This window comes from Periophthalmus magnuspinnatus, chromosome 8 (genome assembly GCF_009829125.3).
Source record: "Periophthalmus magnuspinnatus isolate fPerMag1 chromosome 8, fPerMag1.2.pri, whole genome shotgun sequence".
Classification (NCBI taxonomy): domain Eukaryota; kingdom Metazoa; phylum Chordata; class Actinopteri; order Gobiiformes; family Gobiidae; genus Periophthalmus; species Periophthalmus magnuspinnatus.
Window position 1 is genome coordinate 7,414,681 of NC_047133.1, and position 19,378 is coordinate 7,434,058.

At 37.3% G+C, this 19,378-nt stretch overlaps 1 protein-coding gene across 1 annotated transcript in view; it reads left to right on the plus strand.

Moving 5' to 3' along the window:
* grap2a (GRB2 related adaptor protein 2a) overlaps positions 1 to 19,378 on the plus strand; it is a 36,123-nt gene continuing 16,745 nt past the window's right edge. Inside the window, exon 1 of the mRNA XM_033970971.2 lies at positions 1 to 258. The gene's annotated coding sequence lies outside the window, so the exon portion shown is untranslated. The remainder of the gene's footprint in view (positions 259 to 19,378) is intronic.

The window sequence follows — 19,378 nt, forward strand, 5'->3', positions numbered from 1 at the left end:
AAGCCGCGTCTGGTGCAGGGTGCAGACGCTGCAGACGGTGCAGGTGCAAACAGGTGCAGACAGGTGCAGACAGGCGCAGACAGGTGCAGACGGGAGCAGCGTGCGCTCGATTGCGGTTCCAATCTGCAAAGCGGACTTTTTCAGGATCTTCTGCGCACATTCTGAGTGTTAATCGTGTCATGATGGTGCTGCTGTTTGTTCTCTGTGGCTGGAAAAGAGGATAGACTCAGCGCGTGCATTCAGACAGTTTTTTATAAGGTAAGACAAACTTTTTTCTCCTTCTTTTTTAAGATAAGAAAAGTTGCGCATTAGTTTACAGCCTGCTCCAACCGCGCAACAACAGGGTTAGTTTTAGCGCCAGGTTTGCGCCTTCAATGTGCTGCGGAGAAAACGAACTTCTGCACATGTGAAGCGGCATTACGAGTGTGTTTGTGCGCACAGACACACACGTGCATACAAACACACATGCATACAGTGTACACTCACGTACACACACACACGCACACACCCCTACACAGATGCATATAAGCACACATGCATACAGTGTACATTCGCACACACACGCACCCCCCCCCCCCCCCCACACACACACGCACACTGTACATTCACGTGACACAGTGGCCCGCAGAAAAAAATGAAATCAACTGCTTTTTATTTCATTAAACTTGCAAATATAACAGAATGTAACAGAATTATGTTTGACAAAATAAACAACCAACAAGCAAGCGTAAACCCCCCCCCCCCCAAAAAAAAAACAGTGAAATTTCTTCCCTCGCTGCTGTTCTCCATCCTGAGAGGTCAAAGGTTATTTTCATCTGGGCAACTCGGGCATCAAAATATTTCTGTTCTCCAGTAAAAAAAAAAACATGACATAATGGGACGTTATATACATAAAATCGGAACAATAGTTTTGGGGGGTCAGTTTTTATCGTGTAAACTTTGCACTACTGTGACGTTATTGGTTATTTTTTAGCTGTTTGATCAGATTTAAGCTGTAAAAGTTTGAATTCATAACTTCTGTGACTCACTACTGATGCAAACAGTACTGCAGGACTAAAGCATTTCATAATTCCCACAGCACGTGGAGGCAGCACCCTGGGTAAACAGTTTTAAATCAGTAATATTTGAACATGAAACTTAGTCATAAGAGATGGTAGGTTTTGTAGATACTGTGCTTACTGTATGTTTGCCCACCTCACCTGGATGAACGAGGGATTTTATGAGTAGATTGTGCCTATACCAGAGTTCAGGGGTGCTGAAAGTCGGGGCCACGGGTAAAATTTAGCCCTTCAGAGAGTCTAATTAGACCCGCGACGGGGCTCTGAGATTTTATGAAGAATCTATTTTGTTTAAACTTTATATAGAAAAGAGTTTCAGGAGGTGGAGATGAGGCCAGTCCGGTCTATTTCCTGATATTTTCCCAATTATTTCATTAGATTTGACCCTGGACTTGCTCATGTTCTTTCATTTTGTCCCACCGAGGAAAACGCTTTGGGCGCCTCTGCCTTAGTTATTCACATATTAACAAGATTATATCATTTATATGCTGTCGATCACACCTGGACAAACCAGGGACTACACAGAGGAGACTGTACCTATTACCCAAACCTGTACTGTGTTATTCTGTGTGATTTTAAAGCGAATGGAGAACTTTAAGATTGGTTTTCGAATGAAGTGCATTATTTAAAAAATCTAGGGTTATTAATATGATTTTAATTTAGTTTATTATTATTATTATTATTATTATTATTATTATTATTATTATTATTATTATTTATTTATTTATTTATTTATTTATTTTTATTACTAGATTTTTTATTATTATTGTTATGATATAGATTTTTTTCATTTAAATATTCTGCAAATTATTAGTAATATTTAGTATAATATCTAAAGGCTACTGATTATACAGAAATTAAAGCCTCACACATTTGTCTAGAAACATGAAAAAAGATCATAAATCAACATAACGGAGAAATATTGCGATAAACGATTATATCAAAGCTTCTTTACGCCACTAATTAAGATGTAAATAATGCAAGATGAGATTTAAATAAACTGTTTCATTAAAAGACATGAGCTACATCAAATAAACAGTAGAATGTACCAATAATTATCCGTAAAATGGACTTATTCACGCCTCCGCAGCTCAAAGTATTATAGAAATACCTCAAATGTCTGCAGTTTTGCCAGGAAAACGTACTCACGATAAATATTGAGCTCCAAAATAAATGTTTCCAGCTTTCGTATACTGAATGATAAGTGGATATAGTAATTAGGGCCTAATTTCAAACCCTGCATCCTCACACATAAAGACAAAAGTATTTTAGATTCTTTAGATTTTCCGAAAGTGCTCTACATTTTCGGAGAATCTAAAATACAACGTCAATATGTTCACACTTCCTCTATCAGATGGTTCACACTAGATTTGAGTTAATTATTTATTTCCTGGGGTTTTCTATGTTTGACTTAATCGTGTTTGTTGATCACATACCGCTATCAGAGGCATGTTTGACTTTCTGCGTTTGGGGAAGTTGGCGGCCTGAATGTGGCGGTGTTTATAGAAATAGAATTATGAAGGCAGAGTTTGGCAAATGTGAGACCGTGCTGGCAGCTTCTTATCTTTCTGCCCTTCGGAAAACAGAAACGGTGCATCGTTGTGGGCAAGCCGTATCAGTCAATCGCTGATTTTTAGTCGTACGTGTGTCAGTCGTTGCCATGTTGCCAGGGGTTCAAACAACAATACAATCTGAAAACATGTGCGAATGAATGATCTAGTGTTAGTAAACATGCCCCTTAACCATAGACTGTATATATAAATGGACATAGTTAACCTGCTAGCCGCCGCGTTCCAAATAGGAAGCGATCATGGGCGCGATTCTGGCTCCTATTCACTTTACATTGAAAAAACTTGTCATTTTGTTCTTAAAATATTCATATTAACCTGGTCTACATGATCCTGGGTGTTTTTATTTCGCGATATCATCTGTAAATTAAGATATGAACATTAATAACAGACAAATCAGGCGCCTTCTTTTCCATGGTCGCTCCAGCTAGCGTTAGCAACAGGCTTGATTGACAGCGTTGCGTAAGCGGCTACTCCATGCCGAACCGGTGGTGCGGGTGGGAAGGGGCGTTACCTTCAACAGCCTCGCTCCCGATTGGCTCTATGGTTGCTAAGATACGTGCGGTCGGAATTGTTTGTTGCTCCAAATATGGAAGTCGGCTCCAAATTCGCCGCTATATTTGCTAGCCTCGATGAACTTCAACGCTATGGGTCACGTCACACTCACTTAGTCCACTTTTCTAATACAGTCTATGTGCAGAAGCTGGAGCATTTGCAATTTTACACATTTTACGCATTTCTGTAGTTTATTCTACTTTTTACTAGTCAGTTTTTTGTCCTTTTGTATGCACATTTCAACTGAACAATTGAATGTGAAGCTTTCTAAACCATTCCACAGTTTTACTCCATTCTCCGTTTGCTCCATTCATTCAAATCGATCACTGCGAATGAGGGATCGAGCGAAATGCAGGTCGGATAGTTGCACTTTTTAGTATTCCTGTCTCGATAACACCTTTTGAAATTCGATATATATCACCCAAGTAAATATAGACGATAAACGATAATATTGAAACTAACAACAACCCAAGAGCAGATTTAAATCACAAAAACTATTCTAAACATTTACAGTATTGTTAAAAATCATGAGCTGCGATAAATGAACAGCAGAATTAAACACTTTAGTCATTAGTTTGTATCTGGAATGAGTCATACAAGTTATTAATTCAAACTTTACATCTTAAATCTTACTATATAGCCAAAAAACAACCAAAAAAGTTCCAGTAGTGCAAAGAAAAAGTCCACACGATAGATATTGATCCCAGAAAATACTGTTCCAGCTTCATATATAGAATGATACGTTGAAATAGTGATTATAGTCTATGTTGAAGTTGGATATATATCGCTACAGAAACATCTCGATAAACGATAATATTGAAACTTCTTTAAGTCACTGACGCAACAACAATAATGAAAGATGATCCCAGTGAACTGTTTTTAAATAGACAGGATCATTAAGAGGCCTGGGCCGCAACATAACAGAATTTTTCAACTCTCTACGGCTCAAATCTTATCGTATTGCAACAAAAATACCCCAAATCGATCCATTATTGCAAAGAAAGAGTACACATGATATATACTGACCCCAGAAGAATCTTGTCGATATAGTGATTGTCATGACAGGTCTACTTAAAGTCAGTGAACACTTAAGTTTGAAGTGACGAGTGGACGAAATGTGACTCCACTGCTGTTCTGAAATGACAGAATTTGACGAAAATAATCAAAATCGGGTCTACATATCGTCCAGAAGACATCGGCAAACCTGATCGGCGGACATCGATTTCTCTGGATTCTAAACAATCGGTATCAGCGTTGACCAGGGATGATCGTTTATCGTGATAAAAAGGGTGGAGCATAATCGTTCATGGGACATTTATATAATCGTGGTAATCGCCAACAAAGATAATCCCCGTTACATCACCAGAACAAACACATACTTCTCCCTGTCGGTTTCTTCTAGATCACTCTTTAGTTCAATTCAATTCAGTTTTTATTAAGAACACAGAAAACCTGGTTCATGTCTTTTTGTAGTCACTTATAAAAAAAACGTTCACTACTATAACAGCTGTTTAAATGTGGAACCTGTTCATCATATTAAAATTAAAATGATTCATATCCAGAACATTTTTAAACTGTCATCAACTTTAATTATTATTGTGATATAATCGTTAATCGCAATTACTTTGGCATTGGTCATGTAACACCAAATTTCAATATCATCCCAGAAGTAAAGGTTAAATGTAGCTGTTAACTTGAAAACTACCACTTCATGACATCACAAGGTGGAACAGAGATGTAGACAGACTAATAATAAACAGTTACTTAATCATAATTTGACATTCTAACATGGCTAAAGTGTCACATGAGTCAATTTTATGTAATATAAGAGCTTTAAGACTTCACCGAGAGCCGTCTGGGATCTAAGTCTAACACAAAGACCCAATTTGAAAACATGCTGAAGGCTAAAGAGGCTTAAAAAATAAATAAAATCACAATATGTTGTTGTTTCAAAGAATATTTTATGACCTGATTCACTGGACTTTTTCTTTTTTTTTTTTGTAGCCCAAAATCAGAGCAGTAGTCGACTTCACAAAATGGAAATGATGGATTTAACTGACAGAAAGTTAGAAAAATGGTCAGATCTAGAGCTGTAGCCTTTAGTCCACGGTCGATTGTTATGACGGGACTTTCGGCTCTTTTACAGGATCCGAATCTTTTGTGAGAACTCATTTATCTAGAAACTAATCACATAGAGAAACGACCGAGGCTCAGATGTGTTTAAACTGATTCAAACTGAGAGCGGGAGTGAGTTTATCCTTTCAGATGATTCATGCAGAATATAAACAAAGCGTTGCACTATAATAAGAATAAGAATCATTTTTAAAAACTAACTTATTATGATGCCTGATATGTTATTTTTGCTCAAATCTCTCACTCGTGTCGCCTGCTCTGCTTCTGTGCTAATTCTTGTGTTGATTCAGCATTAGTCAGTGCAAAAATGCAGACAAATTTGAAAGTAAAAGATTCGGTTCTTTTAGAAATGAGACTCGGATCAAACCGGTCACGTTAAGGAATCGTTCAAAGAGCCGACTCGGTGCACAAAGTCACATCACTAATAGTCGATTGAGTCTTAGTCGACCAAAACTAATCATGTTATTTAGATCATAAGGATTTTGATCTGAAGATTTGGTATTTTTTGGTATTTCTCTGTAAAAAGTCAGATTAAACTCACGATTCACAAGTTTAATCTGTCTTTACATTATTTCCAAGTACTTTTTTCTGCATAAATAGTAGTTTTTGCATGCGCTCCCCCTGCAGGTGTAGTGTTGTAAGTGCAGTTTGGGTCAGATTCACGGAGATATGCAATAGTTTTGAGAGCTTTAGCCACACCCCCTTTTTCGTGGACCAATCGATCGGGGCCTGACGGGATCGTTGGTCAATAAAAGACAAGCAGGTACAAAATCAAACGCAACTTCAGTAATGTGACACATGGAATACTTGAAATTATAATTCTGAGAGAGTAAAATGTGCCGTTCTCACATTTTAAGAGCTTTAAGTTTTCACCTGCGTTGCCTTCAGTCACAGGCGTCTGCTTTAATTACTGCTACTGCAAAAAACTTCTTGAAACATATGTATTTGTACTGCGATCTGCTCGTCCCCATGGAGATAGATAAGTCTAATGCCATGCTGTGGAACATTCAGTAAACAGTAACATCTCTATTAAGGATGGGACAATAAACAATAATATCGTTTCTCGTGATAAAAAGGGTCGGCTATAATCAGGAGAATCGCTGACAATGTTTTGAAACTGTCAGTAACTTGAATCATTATCGTGACATTATGGTTAATCGTAATTATTTTGGCCATGATAATCGTCACACAAAATTTCCCATGCTTAATCTCCATGACGACGTGCAGACGGCAGACCCTTTACCAAAAACTGCACGTACAGCACATAGTTTAAAGAGCTGAATGTTACAGTATCAGCGACAGGCCCATTGTAAATGTGTTTTCTCCACGTCTACGACAGCACTGAACCAAAACAACACATGGTTTAACTGTCAGGAGAGATGATTAAGATGTCCTACTACTAGTACTACTACTACTACTACTACTAAGTCCTGTAGTAGTATTAGTTGTGGACTTACATTTTTGCATTTTGTTACTTGGAACTAATGAAGCAAATGAGACTGAAATTCTGCCTCATGTGGATCTGCCTCATGGAAACAGAGCGACTGCCTTGAATTTGGACAAAAAAAAGCTGCTTTCAATATCAGTCATGAAGATGAATATCGACAAAAAAACTTTTAGCGATTGCCGTTTATCATAAAAACTGTTGAGTTTGTTCCTTCTGAGACTTCCGTCGCTTTAAACCACAGACTTGTGCTGACATAGTCGACTGTAGACACAGCCCCTAAGAGCAGCGGAGTCACACTGTGCACGTCTGTCTTTGCACTAAAGTGTACGAAGAAAGGTCTGTGGGTACGGTATGGGTATTTAAGGTTGTATGGGTATTTAAGGTTGAGTGGGTATGGGTATTTAAGGTCGTATGGGTATTTAAGATCATATGGGTATTTAAGGTCGTATGGATATTTAAGGTCGTATGGGTATTTAAGGTCGTATGGGTATTTAAGGTCGTATGGGTATTTAAGATCGTATGGGTATTTAAGGTCGTATGGGTATTTAAGGTTGTCTTGGTATTTAAGGTTGTCTATGGGTATTTAAGGTCGTCTTGGTATTTAAGGTCGTATGGGTATTTAAGGTCGTATGGGTATTTAAGGTCGTATGGGTATTTAAGGCCCATAGCCATCCATCCATCCATCCATTTTCTTCCGCTTATCCGGGGCCGGGTCGCGGGGGCAGCAGTCTAAGCAGGGACTCCCAGACTTCCCTCACCCCGGACACGTCCTCCAGCTCCTCCGGTGGGACCCCAAGGCGTTCCCAGGCCAGCCGAGAGACATAGTCCCTCCAGCGTGTCCTGGGTCTTCCCCGGGGCCTCCTCCCGGTGGGACATGCCCAGAACACCTCCCTAGGGAGGCGTCCAGGAGGCATCCTGAGCAGATGCCCGAGCCACCTCAGCTGGTTCCTCTCAACGTGTAGGAGCAGCGGCTCTACTCCGAGCTCCTCCCGTGTGACCGAGCTCCCATAGCCAATATGCTAAAAAATTGTCCTGATATTTTGACCCACGTCTGTCTCTAGACTAGACCCAAACTTACTTCCAGTTGTCAAAATTTCATTATATGACCTAATCTCTTAAACCACATGTGTCTATTGAAATATCACGATACTGAATTTGGTCGTACAGTATCGATATCGTGGGCCACTGCATCGATTTATCACCAATAATATTTTTTTGGGTATGTTATTCTGATTTATTTTGTGACATGGCTTCAATTTTGTTACTTGTTTAGAGGAAGAAATGTAATTTAGGTAATACACTCGACATATTCACTGTTTTGGTCATTAAAATGGGTGTATTTTAAAGTTGATTTCAATACTAAGCAGTTCACTCGATGCCAGGATGAGGATAATATACACGCATTTATACACAGATAGTGGTTTAACAAAGACTTTTAGTATCATAGTTTGACTTAGTAGTGATGTTGTGAGTCTTTAGAGCAGTGAGAGACCATATGCTTTTGTTTTTTACTGAACCGTATTGAATTCATTTGAAATATTAATTGTTGCATCAAATTAAAAGTGACGTGTATCGAGTATCGTATCGCGGCCTGTGTATCAAGGTGTGTATCTTATCGACTAGCCCTACCCCTCGTGTCTATTGCTGCGTATTCTTAGCTTCAGCTGTTCAGCAAAGATGATTTCTTCAGGTCAAAACGTCAAAACTACACGTAAAACTACTTTTGTTGTATCATATTCAAACTTTTCAACCATTTTCAACTCAATCCCGTAATAAAACAAGACGAGAATCAGATGAGAAGGTTCTGTCGTTTACCAAGTTGGATAGAACTAGAGTCTGTTTACATGTTTATATATGATGCCTGTATGTCACAATAACACAATTTCAAACTCCATTTCGATACTAACGAGTTTACTCAATACTCGATACCGATTTTGGTCTTAAAATGTTCGTATTAACCCGCCCTACGTGATCCTGGTGTTTTTATTTTGCTGATGTGTCCGTAAATCAAGATATAAACATTAATAACAGACAAATCAGGCGCTTTCTTCCCCTGAGGTCGCACCGACTGCCGTTAGCAACAGGTTTGATTGACAGCGTTGCTAAGCAGGCGGAAAGGGGCGTTAACTTCAACCACTTTGCTCCGGATTGGCTGTTTGGTTGCTATGATATTCGCTGTCGAAATTCCAAATGTGGAACTCTTCTTTAAACAGTCTGCTCAAATTTTTGTGACTTTTTTAGTACTGATACCCGCGCGAATGAGTATCAAGTTTCGATTTTTGTTTTTTTTATTTGTATTTATTTTTTATTTAACCTTTATTTAACCAGGGAAGTCCCATTGAGATTAAAAACCTCTTTGCCAAGGGAGTCCTGGCTAAGCGGCAGCAGCAAATAAAAAGTACAGGTAGATAATTTTAAAAAGACAAGATAACAGGAAAAGACAAACAGATTATGAAAGTAGTAGCGATTAGTATCTGATTACATTTGGCGGACGTGTTTGTTGTCGTAGTCAATTCCCTCGGGCCCTAAGCTCTGATCTGTCTCCGCTCTGTTTTACATGTGTCAGATTGGGCAGGTGCTGGAGGCAAAACGACTGTTATCTCTGAGCAGCTGCAGTTTTGCGACTTAAACAAGTGGAAGGAAGTACGCAAAACAAGACACTGAGCTGAACTAGCATTACATTCTTTTGAACATTTTGGAATCATTATTTTTAAAAACACAAATCGGACCTAAAACTTGCGCTATTTTCTGATCTGTTACGTTGTTTCCTCGTCACAAACAGACCTGGAGTTGTGTTTTGTTTCATTCACACCTGTTTAACACACAAATCAAGCAGAAAACACTCTGTTCCACCTTGTGATGTCACCATGTGGCAATACAGGAAGTGCTCCACTGTGTTTTTAAACTCCAAACACCTTCACTAGAATCATTTGGATAATTTCAGCCCTGGAACTGCCAATCTCTACTGAACTAAAGGTAAAAAAATAGCTATCTTGACTTGAAAACGACCACTTCATGACATCACAAGGTGGAACAGAGCATACTTTTTCATACTTTTACTCTTTCATGTTTCTTTACTCTTTGTTTTGATTATTGCAGCTGTACTTCCCTCCATGTGTTTTGTGAGATTTCATTTAATTTTCTCAGTTTGAAAGGAAAAAACAAAACAAAACATGTGCAGACCTGTGTCGACGATACATTTTGAAGTTCGATATATCGCTCAAGTAAATATAGATGATAAATGATAATACTGAAACTAATCTATGCCACTGACACAAAAAAAACAACAACTAAAAACTAAAAAAAAAACAAGATTTAAACCACAAAAAATATTCTAAATTGTTAAAAATCATGAGCTGCAATAAATAAACAGCAGAATGAAACACTTTAGTCGTTAGTTTGCATCTGGAATGAGTCACAAAGGCATCAAAAAGGCAAAAAAAAAAAAGCAAGATTCATTATTTTATTTTTTATAGTTGTATTTATAACAAACTAGAGATCGGCAGATATGGGTTTTTTCATGACTGATGCCAATTATTTAGAATCCAGAGCAACGGCCGATCAGATGTGCAGATATATTTAGCTGATTTTAATTATTCCCCCCAACTTTCCCCAACAAACAAACTCATCCACAGCCTTTTTTTTTTTTTTTTTAACTTATTTCTGTTTTTTTTTGTTTTTTACCTCAGACCTTTAATAGAGCTGTGTAGTCACGTTTTCTGCAGTTATAAATTTTCTTTTTCTGATAAGATTTTTTTATTCAAGCGTTGATATCATCTGCAGTCATACACGTTACATTTTGATTATATTTTCCCCTTTATAAACCCGTTTCTGTGTAAACTCCACACACACGACTGGGCGACAGGTGCGTAGGAGGTAAAGCACTTGTCTAAAAACTAAAGAAAAACTCCTGCACACTGTCTCAATTTTATTCCATACAACGTTTTGGTCGCTCTGACCTTCTTCACCTTCTTCTGACCCTTTATAAACCCAACACCTCCCACCTGATTTCCCTGAGATCCTCTTTTGATGGGCATATACAAAGAAGAAAAAAAAAAAAAATACATACAATAATAATAATAATAATAGTAAAATAAAATATGCAAAATCATGCCTTACAGATGTAGGGATTATATATGAAAAAAATAAAATAAAATAAAATAAATAAAAAAATACATATAGTAATAATAATAATAATAATAATAATAATAATAATAATAATAATAATAATAATAATAATAATAATAATAAATATGCAAAACAGATGTAGGGATTATATGTGAAAAAATAAAAATAAAAAAATAAATAAATGTGTGCTTTTTAGGCAGCAGGTTGGCCCAAAAAAAAATAAAAAAAAATTCCTCCTCTGCTGGAGATTTAAGGCCGATAGTCAATGCCCTAAAAGTGCAAAAATCAGCTGATATATCTCAATACCAAACATCCCAATCCGGCTGCGTTAAGTTTTTAAATCTGGTCTCTGTATTTAAATGTGGATTTGCTGTTAACTCAAACTATAGTCTTATTATTCCTGTATGAAACGCAGCATAGACAAAATCTAATTCCTCTTTCTTTATTTTTGGACTCCTCTGTCAGCAGCTCATGACAGTATCGACGGCCAGATGATGCCAGATGATCTTTATTTAAAAGCGAATTCTGAAGTCATTTCCGAGATTTTTAAGACCTTAAGATGCTTTTTCTCGCTGTCCGACCAAACTGCAGAATCTGATTGGCAACTGTTAAATGTGTCCTCAGCTCAGTTTAACACGACGGGGATTTCATATGGGGGTTAAATCAGTGAATCGTCTTATTTTGGGTTCGGTTGCTGTGTTTTGTTTTCACACTTTATCGTTTATGAGACTTAACTTAATTATGTCAGTGTCACATGGTTAATACAGGGTTAAAACAGACCAAAACAGGACACATGAGATAAGTTCATATGTAAAAATACTACAAATATATAGTTTAGATTGCACTAAAAGGCAAAGAAATTAGTCTTAAGAGGTGATGTAAAAGACTCGAGAGATGGAGCAGCTCTGATGTGCAGAGGTGAAACTGTTGCATAGTTTGGGGGCAGCTACAGCAAAGGCCCTGGAACCTCGAGTTCTTCAAGAAGGTCTGAGCACATTTAATAACAGCGGGTTTTCTGACCTCACTGAGCTTGTTTTCTGACCTCTAGGCCTGTCACAATAATCACCATATCGCCTTATTGTTCAGAATGTGACAGATGGAACAGTGGTTTTTGGGGGTCAACATTTACCGTAGGACTCGGCGATATGGCCAGAAAGTAAAATCTCATTATTTTTGCAAACAGGACGGCTCTTTCCAACAGGAGGTCATATGCTGTTCTTTAAGAAACTGTAAACTGCCTTCATTTACATTTGTAGATATTCAACTGTAACTGTACAATAACTGCTTTGCAAATGAGAAAGTCAGGACGATTTAGATATTTTTCAAAATCTCAGTAACTAAAAACTTGAATTAATTTAATTATTTTGATTAATATCCCTGCCCTGATTTATTGTGGGGACTTTTTCTTTATACCAGTAGAAAATGTGTTTTTTTTTCTGTTGTACGATGACATTTTTGACAGTTTTATTATGAACTTCTATGACTCATTACATAGTAAAATAACTACTTTAAGTGCTGCATTCTGTTATTTATTTTTTACAGTTCATATTTTTAACAATATTGTAAATTTACAATAGTTTTGAGGGGATAATTCTGCTTTAAGGTTTGATTTAAATATGATCGTCTCTTGTCTATATTTAGTTATTGTGACTCATTTGGCTTTAACATAAGATGACAGCACAGTCAGGTATTCAAGAGCCATTTAAATCTGTAAAAACAAACAAACAGAATCTTAAAATCAGTCCTAAAAATGACACGGAGCCAGCGGAGGCACGCCAGCACAGGACTGATTCTGATACTCCTGTTTTAGGGGCCCAGATTCTCATAAAAATAAAGTGCAAAATGTTAAATATATACTGGTCTGAATGGCAAACAGAGAATTAAGGATGACACATTTTTGCCCTGCCAATAATAACAATATTAGTCTTGTTTTTGTGGCCATTACGCACATTTTAATATAGATTCAGCCATTTCTGTCGGTCAGTGATCAGCTCTGGTCTTTTTAATGGAGAAGTCCACAGTCAGTCCTACGTCAGTTTAAGGTTAAAGGTCCCGTATTACACAAAACTGACTCTTGTGAGATTTAAACCGTGTTATAATAGTGTTACCTCCTCAAAAACATACCCGTTTCAGTCACACATGTTTGAGTAACCCTTTATTATTTGTCTTGTCTAATCTCTAAACCTCAAAATGCTCTGTTCCACCTTGTGATGTCATGATGTGGTAGTTTTCAAGTTAACCGCTATTAACTACTATTTATTTATATGACAGACGCCCGTGTGAACTCATTTTATCTACAAACTAATCACAGAGAGAAACGGCCGAGGCTCAGATGTGTTTATAAAGGTTGAAACTGAGAGCGGGAGTGAGTTTATCCTTTCAAATTCTGCATAATCAAAATATAACGCTGCACTACAATAATAATCATTTAAAATAACTGTTAATATGATGACAAATGTGTTTTTTTGGGCGTAAATCTCTCACTTATGTCGTCTTGTCTGCTTCTGTGTCATTTCTTTTGTTGGTTAAAATGGCAGTTATAAAAAGTCTTTCTTGTTTATATTCGGGAAAAGAAATACATTTTTATTTGTTTAAAGCAGGGGTGTCAAACTCAGTTTCACCCAGGGCCACATGAGCAAAATGGTGGCACTCAAATTTGCACAGATGTAAATGTATGACTGTGTAAACTGCGTATCTCCTGATAAACTCACATTTTAAGGCAGTCATACGTTTTAATTTACGTTATCGCGGGCCACATAAAATGACGTGGCGGGCCGTATTTGGCCCCCGGGCCTTGAGTTTGACACATGTGGTTTAAAGTAAGACAACATTGAATCAAAAATCGTGATGATTAATGTGAGGAAAAATCCCCCAGCCCTGCAGAAAAAAGAATGTACACATCTCAGGTTTTTAGTTAAAGTTAAAATAAATATGATCTTGTCTCACATTTCATTACAGAAAAGAAACTGTTCATTTTACATTTCTTTCTGTCCTGGATTATGGAGATTTAATCTACAGACAGACTTCAGGGAGGAAGAGAGAGAAAGAGGAGAGAGAAGAGGAGACAAAAAGAGGAGAGAGGGAAGAGAGGAGGAGAGATAGAAGAGAGAGAGGAGGAGTTAAAGAGAGTGGGGGAGGAGAGTAGGAGGAGAGAAGCAGGAGAAGAAGAGAGAAAAAGGAGAGGAGGAGACCGGGAGGAGACGAGGAGAGAGGGATAAGGAGGGGAGAGGAAGGAGAAGAGAGCGAGGATGAGGAGAGAGAAAAAAAGACGAGACAGAAAGGAGGAGAGAGGGACGAAGGAGGAGACGGAAGAGAGGAGGAGGGAAGGACGAAGGAGTATACAGAGAAAGGAGAGGAGGAGAGAGGGACAAAGGAGAAGACAAAGAGGAGAGGAGGAGAGAAGAGCAAAGGAGGAGACAGAGAGAGGAGAACAGGAGGGAAGGACCAAGGAGTATACAGAGAGAGGAGAGGAAGAGAGGGACGACGAGAAGAGGTGGAGAATAACTTTTAATACAAGATCTCATGATTGTCTCTGTGTAAAATTTGAGAACAAAAAAAAAACAACAAAAGCTTTTGGTTATTTTGCTTCTCCAAATTTAAAAACATTTGAAGGACAAACAAAACTGGACAAACTGATGCCACTGCAGCACTTTAATAATCTGGAGATCTGGATTTGATAGGGACAGTGCATATTAATGAACATCTGTAAACAGTGTAAATTTGCCAGGTTATAGCAAAAAATGCTAGTTTCCATCTGTTGTCCCTAGGCAGGTACACGGACAACAAATACAACATAGACATTACAAAAATACAATAAAAGCAGCTAAAAGTGCTCACAGACCTGGTTTTCCTTCAGCCACAGTTTAAGGTGCAGTTTGAATGTGGACAGAGATGAACATTCTCTAATTGTCAGAGGAAGACTCCAAATATGAGTCCCTTTAACAGAGAGCACGGTTTGTCCACATTTAGTGCGTCTGTGTGGTACATCACAGTCTCCTCGAGATGTGGCCCTGGTTCCCATCCCAGTCACAGTCTTTAATTTGATAAAGTCTTTCATCAGAGGAGGAGCAAGTCCGTGTAGAACTTTAAATATAAAACAAACATTTTTAAACTAAACTAATAAAATTATCAAAATTCAACCAGTTATATTTTTCTAAAACAATACAACGGTGAAAGGAGCTAGGTTTTTTGTCAAAGATTTTTATGGCTTTTTAAAAGAGGGATTCGATTGGTTTTTGTGTTGTGCCGGCAGCAAGTGACCAGGTGGTTATGCAATATTCAAAATGAGAAAAAATCATTGAATGTAAAAAAGGTTTAGCTGAGTGCTGTGTCATAAAAGGCCTTACATGTCTAAAATTTCACACATTAAAATTCATTGTGTTTGTCATTTGTTTTATGTGTTTCTTGAATGTCAAAGTCGGATCCAAAGTCAAACCTAAATACTTGAATTCTTTGACAAGATCTAGTTCTACTCCATCCAAAAAAAACACTGGAGCGCTGCAATTCATTTGGTTTTTTTGGTAAACATCATACATACAGTTTTCTTTATGTTAAGGACCCAGTTTTGGACATGAGTCATGGCTGTTGTCAGAATTTGAGAAACTTCTTGAGAAATGGACATATGTATTGATCTGAAAAGAGTCTGCTGCTCTCACTGGAGAAATAACGCGTGAAAATCAAATAAACTTTATATATTTACAAATCAGAATCAGTTTTATTGCTGCTGACAGAGAATAAAATGCACAAACTAGGACCTTGCTTTGGTTTTCTGGTGAAATATTAAACAAACAATGATATAATTTAAACTACGATCAAATAAAATGAAGTGCATGCATTAAAATAAGGTAAAATGTACTTTGAAATGCAAATACAAAACATACAGTATTACGGTAAATACAGTAAAGTACCAAAATACCACGGGATGTACTTTTTTCAATTACTTCAACTTCTGAAAACAGCTGGTCTCGCCGCGTCTTCAGTTCACACAGTGCAGCGCGTACTTCCCTGTGAGGCCTGAGTTTTACACTTCTGAGTCGTGTTTGACAGAAATGGAGGAAGCTGCTGTTGCCATGGCAGCGAGCGCACGTCCTGTCGTCTGGAGACTCGCTTCCAACGCCACTTTTGAGTTTTACAACAGCAGACGCACTGTTATAAGACGACGGGGGCCGAGCAGCTCAACGCAACGATATCCAGTCGTTTCGATGTCTCAAGCTTTGTTTTTTTTTATTATATATATTTTAATTCATGCACATTCATTTATTCAACATAAAAACAACAGGATAACCTATATTTGTGCAGTAAATACAAAATATATTTACAATAAGTCAATGGACACAACAGACTCGAGGACGCGGGGTGGGGATGTGATAATAAATACAGACGTTAAACAATGACGACTTTACGCTACAATAAAGAAACAGCAGAGTGAAATATACTAGATTATACTAATACTAAGTTATAATGAGGCATACAAGTTATTTATTCAACCCTCTACATCTCAAATCTCAAAGTTCCCCACGAGTACAAAGAAAAAGCAGCTGTGATGAAGATTGACCCTCAGAAATGAAAATATTGTTCCGTTTAACCTTTAACTTAGATGGAACGATCAGTGGATTTAGTGATTATTGTGACAGGTCGGTGGATGCAGTGTTTATCTTAATTTAAATTCAGACACTCATTTTAAATATATAACTGTGTAATTGTCAATAGATTTGATAAACATGAGCAGCATTATAAACAGATGTATGAGCATCAACATCCATATCGAGGGTTTGGCTTTTTGTTTTTCCTTTTTCTAAAATTATTATGATTATTATGGTTACTGTATTTTCCGGACTATAAGTCTTACTTTTTTCATAGTTTGGTTGAGAGTGTGACTTATACACTATAGAGTATTATAAAAGTGTATAATAGTGTTATGTAAGTATATAATTTCACATCTTTGTTATTGTCACACTGACATCTGAGGAGGACACTGGACTTGTGCACCAGTATCTGCTCCTCCTGTGACACTGAACATTTTAAATTTCAACATTACATTCATTTAAAAGACATTGTTCAGAAGTGACACCGAGGATGAAGAATTCAATGGATTTATTGATTTGGAGTGAAATCCACAGTAAACTTATTACCTTATTTTTTATACTTTATTTATCTGATTAACTGTTAATATCTTACATAAACAAACCAGACACGTGTTCAGTTCTGTTTATGCTTCATATAGATTAATAAATATAAATGTGTTACGTTAGTGTGCTGTACTGATATTCAGCCTGTTGTTCTTTTATTATTATTATAACTTGTTTTAAAGATAAAATGTCTGTTCTTGGTTTCGTTTTTTGTAAAATAAATTCCCCCCAAAAAATGTGACTTATTGTCCAGTGCGACTTGGTTTTTTTTCATTATTATGCATTTTTTAGCTGGTGTGACATATACTCCAGAGCCACATATAGTCTGGAAAATACATTATTATTATTTTATTTTATTTTATTTTATTTTATTTTATTTTATTTTATTTTATTTTATTTTATTTTATTTTATTTTATTTTATTTTATTTTATTTTATTTTATTTTATTTTATTTTATTTTATTTTATTTTATTTTATTTTATTTTATTTTATTTTATTTTATTTTATTTTATTTTATTTTATTTTATTTATATATTTATTTATTTTTTAAGGTTTTACTATATTAAAGCATCATTTTGATTATTGAGCTTCCCAATTCTCTGTCAGTAAAAACATGAGGTTTGGAGCAGACTTTGGAGGAAAAAGCATTTTGTGTAAAATAAGACTTATTCTGCAAACTGGACTGTAACCATCTTATAGTTATTTCACCATTTACTCGCCTGAAGTTGTATTTGGAGTGATTCATGTTTGAGTTTAATCTTTAATCTCTTATTTTCAAAATATATTGTTCCGTCTTCATCACCACCGGTACTCGCCCACCACTTTCTTAATCAGTGATATGCGTAGGATTTGGCAGTATTATGTAGTCATTTTGGTACAAATGAAAAAAACCCAAAACAAAACAAAATCCGCTGCTCGCTAGTGTGATGTGCAGCCGTCCGTAGCAGGGACCGGCATGCGGCGCTTTGTTGTGATGACGTTCACGGCGACATCAGCTCCAACTGGACACCGCAGTTTTCTAACGATGGACCTGTTTGTTTTATTAAGTTGTTTTAGGTGAATATTGTGATTTAAAATGTCCAAATTCTAACATAATGATCCACGAGTGTCAGAGATTATAACTATAGAGTGACACGAGCAGAGTAGGGCTGATTTAACACTTCAGACTAATAATACAAGAAAAAGTCCAATCTGTCAACTGGACAAAAAGTTGTAGGCGTGAAGACGTTTGGCTGCTCATCCAAGCCGCTTCTTCAGTTCTGGTCAGATTACTGCTGGACACTGCCTTATGTGTCTGAAGGAAGGAGGTAAACTAAAAAACACCTATTGTTTACAGTTTCTGTTTGTAGGCGAGGTCTATTGTGCTACCCTAAGTGTGCACTGTACCTGAGTCATTTTAGCATAGTCATTTAAGTCCCTAATGGGTCTGATGATGGAGTTATAGATGGGGGAAAGATTATGTCTCAGACCCCCATTCCTGATCAAAGAAGGATTGTCTTTCTTGACAAAAATAGCTTTTTTAACTCCTCTCTCAAACCATTTCTTTTCTTTGGCTAAGATCTGAACCTCACTGTCTTCAAAGGAGTGGTTAGTGAGATGGAGATGAACTGCAGACTGGGGTCCTGAGCTGCTCTCACGTCGGTGTTGGTACATCCTCTTATGGAGCAGCTGTTTAGTTTGTCCAATGTAAAAATAGTTTTACTGCACTCTTCACTTTGTTGAATGGAGTAGACCACATGTCTTTGTTTGTGGCTCGGGGTGTTGTCCTTTGGGTGAACCAGTTTCCATTTTAAAGCATTTGTAGACTTGAAATAGACCAGAATTTCTCCTTCACTTTTCCCTCTGTGTTTGTGGAAACCACTTAAGCTCTGTGTTGTAGTGTTTGAATAAGTCAGAGTTTGTGCTGCAGTGGTGCCTAGTTGGGCCTACGATCTGATGAGGAAGGGTCTTTGTAATGAGCTCCAGAGCCATGTCCGTTAACAGTGGCATCAAATATTACCAAAACGCTCTGAAATGGGATTGGGAAAACCTGCAGATCCTCCGTGGGCCGTTGCTCCTGCAGATCCAGATGAGGAATCTGGAGGGCAACAGGAGCGAAGGTATAAGTGGTCTATGGAACTGTGACGTCACCCACAGCGTTTGGCTCCAGTCAAATGAAGCTCATCGAGGTTCACAGTTATAGGGGCAAATTTGGAGCCGAGTTCCAGGCTGGTTTATCAGGGAGCGGGCGCTTAGACTCGCTACGGTTTCGTTTTTTTGTTTTTTTTTCATCTTAATCCACTTCTCCAAAAACTTGCACCAGTTGAATTTGTGAGTTTAGATTATTGTGTCAAGAGCAAACCTGCCATTTTCCAGTTTACA